This window comes from Schistocerca cancellata, chromosome 12 (genome assembly GCF_023864275.1).
Source record: "Schistocerca cancellata isolate TAMUIC-IGC-003103 chromosome 12, iqSchCanc2.1, whole genome shotgun sequence".
In the NCBI taxonomy this organism is placed as follows: domain Eukaryota; kingdom Metazoa; phylum Arthropoda; class Insecta; order Orthoptera; family Acrididae; genus Schistocerca; species Schistocerca cancellata.
In genome coordinates, this window is record NC_064637.1 from 38,943,940 (window position 1) to 38,947,312 (window position 3,373).

Below are 3,373 nucleotides of genomic sequence, written 5' to 3' on the forward strand. Positions count from 1 at the left end.
TTCGGCACACAGTTTTAATCTTCCAGGAAGTTTCATATCAGCGCACACTACGGTGTAGAGTGAAAATTTCAATCTAGAATTAATCAGTAGATCAACATGTTGCAGTTCCTCAGAATATAACTGCAATCATACCACTCCACCAGTGCAGTACTACTCACGACACACCAACGCCCCCTTTGTGTCTCCTCGACTGACGATTAACGCAAGCATCATGTCCCGCGCATCTTGCAAAGTAGAGATGGTGCAAGCAAGCCTCCGACATAGCATCTCTCATGACGTTGTGCGCTTGTAGTTTCAAACAGTACAAAGGCGCTTACGCGTTCATGGCATCGAAGCACTAGAGAAATTCCCATGACATTAACTAGAATTTCCTGTCAACATAACACTATGAAGGCAGCATAAAAGACAAGAAAACTGGAGTGAAGTGCGTTGACATGCAGGTTATTACCATTTCAACGGAGAAGATACGAGTAAACATCCTGTACATATGCCTCTGCAGGGGAAGGGGTATAGACTGTTAATTCATTACAGTGTTTCCGTACGATTCTAGAAACTATATATGAAGGTAATATCTGTTCCCGAAAGAGCAGATAACATTGATGACCGTGCAGCTTCTCTAGAATGAAACGATAATTGAATGGACACCCTAGCTGCAAACTGGCGTTGATAACATCATTGGAGATATGTTGAAAATGTGTGCCCCGACCGGGACTCGAATCCCAGATCTCCTGCTTACAGGGCAGACGCTCTATCCATCTGAGCCACCGAGGGCACAGAGGAGAGCGCGGGCCTGTAGGGACTTATCCCTTGCCCGCTCCCCGTGAGACCCACATTCCTAACATGTCCACGCCACTACATTCGTAGTGCGCCTAATAGATGTTTGCCCATCCCACTCATTACTTGGTGGCTCAGACGGATAGAGTGTCTGCCATGTAAGCAGGAGATCCCGGGTTCGAGTCCCGGTCGGGGCACACATTTTCAGCATGTCCTCAATGATGTATATCAACGCCTGTTTGCAGCTAGGGTGTCGATTTAATTATTATTTGATTCTAGAAACAATTCTCTTCGACTCTGCTAAACTGCAGATGACGCACTGGGGAGGACGACGAAAATACTGTGACTTCCGCAATCACTACACATGGTTGAGGATCAACTAAAGCTTGCACCGCAAGTACTGCGGAAATCGAAACTGTTGATGGTGTTAGGACAGCAACCAGCCACAAATTTACTTTGAGTTCCTTTATTCAAAGGAAACCGTTACCGGTTTCGAATCGTTGCGATTTATCATCAGATGGTTTACACGCTTTCTTTCTGACATTTGGTGTGTTTTTATAGATTAATTGTCCTAAAATATAAATAAAACATAATTACAAACACGCCACACACAGATGGTTGCGTTGCAGATTTTCGTTGCATGTGACTTACGTGAAACGTCGGTTTCGAGTGATTGTTTCCATAACGTTCATCCAATCGACGTAAATGCATTTCCACTGCATTCTCGTTGTTGCACAAGTAATAGTTCTCACTGTACACTTTAGATTTGTCGCTGAGATGATTCCAACCACGCACCACATGTTTTGGTACATACAAAGAGTTTACAAACATATGGGTGTCACAGATGCTATGATATATCGTAACATTTCACAATGATGTCCTATGTTTGGAAAGGATTATATATTCTTTTACAAAACTGTAATGTCTTTTACATTAGTACAGAGAGATTGAAATATTTTTTAAAATCTGCTATTGCTAATTTAATTATAAAGTTTTTTATATATATTTAGAACTGTATAGGTAAAATAGTATATTATTTTATTACATTTGGCAGCATGAGAATTATAGTAACATATAAATTTTCTACTTGATCTGCAGATAGGTGTATTAATATTATTTGCTGTGGAGGCTGGAAAGTAATTTTTGGAAATTTTTCAGGAAAGGGGTGTTAGCCAACTCTGTTTGTTCGTTACGGATATAGTCTGGGGTGCTGTTTTTGTGTGTGTGTGTATTTCTAATTCTTCTAATATATTCATAGTGGCTCCTTTTTCTGTTAGATGCAAATCTAAACTGTTACTAGTCAGAGGCTCGTACTTAGAATGTGTATTTTTGTACAAACATACACTTTCTTAAATTGAACAATGTCTGTTGGCATTAACAACTAAAAGTAGGATAAATTAGAATGTCAGTGGTGTTTGTTGAAGGATTCTTCGCGAGTAATTTATGAGAAATCGTATTTTGAAAATCTTCCACAGCGATTTGGAGTAGTTGTGATATCCTTGGTGCACATTCCAGCAGTTGTGCCTTGCGGAGGTCACGCGTGGCTCTACATTAATCGTGACGATCAGTGTGGCTGCCCTCTAGTTCCTGGGCAGTACATCATCAGACCACTGTCACTTGGATTCTGTACGAATCAACCAGCCAGCCAAGTGGAGACAGGCAATGAGACCCCTTTCAAACGCTGCCAGGTGCTGACAATGCTGTCTCACACGAGTACGTGGCATATCCATATGCTTGACAGTGAACACTCAGCATGTGACGCTGTTCACGCCCCGTTATATACCATAGCAAGGCTGCTAACAACACCAACCAGAACAACACTAACGATCTCTTTTTGCCATTTCACCTGGGACAGAAAATGAGAACGGTAAGCATTTAAACACACACACACACACACACACACACACACACACACACACACACGTTGCGTACGAGAACGTCGTCACATTGACATCCGAGCATGTCTTCTCGGTGTTTCATTTGTTTGTCAGTGTATCTGACTGCTGACATAATATTTTTGAAAACGTTATTGCAGAAGTTTCATAATTGAAACACAAACACTTGAAGATCGCAGAAAGCGATGCTAGGAAGCGGTTGACGGTAACTAAAGATTATTATAGGGACAACCTCATCACAAGTAGTATGCTCAACAGTATTCCCATGTGGCAAGAGCGCTTAATAGAGGATGATGATGATGATGTTTGGTTTGTGGGGCGCTCAACTGCGTGGTTATCAGCGCCCGTACAATTATCCAATCTTTGCTCAGTCCAATTTCGCCACTGTCCTGAATGATGATGAAATGATGAGGAAAACACAAACACCCAGTCATCTCGAGGCAGGTGAAAATCCCTGACCCCGCCGGGAATCGAACCCGGGACCCCGTGCTCGGGAAGCGAGAACGCTACCGCGAGACCACGAGCGGCGGACCTTAATAGAGGAGAAATGCCAGTATCCCGTTTTGCCCAACTGCTCTAGAACACGTCGAATCTCCTTTATTGTCTGACTGAAACGAATATTTCGCAAATCATGATTTTTCAAAGACATTTACTAGGCGTAAATAGTCGCCTTCCAAATATAAACTTTATCCTCACGAAAATTA

General features: G+C 42.2%; 1 non-coding gene across 1 annotated transcript; it reads right to left on the reverse strand.

The window, feature by feature from the left end:
- Window positions 1–697: 697 nt before the first annotated feature.
- On the reverse strand, window positions 698–772 carry Trnat-ugu (transfer RNA threonine (anticodon UGU)). Its single transcript has one exon. It is a non-coding gene; the product is annotated as a tRNA-Thr (tRNA).
- Window positions 773–3,373: the final 2,601 nt, after the last annotated feature.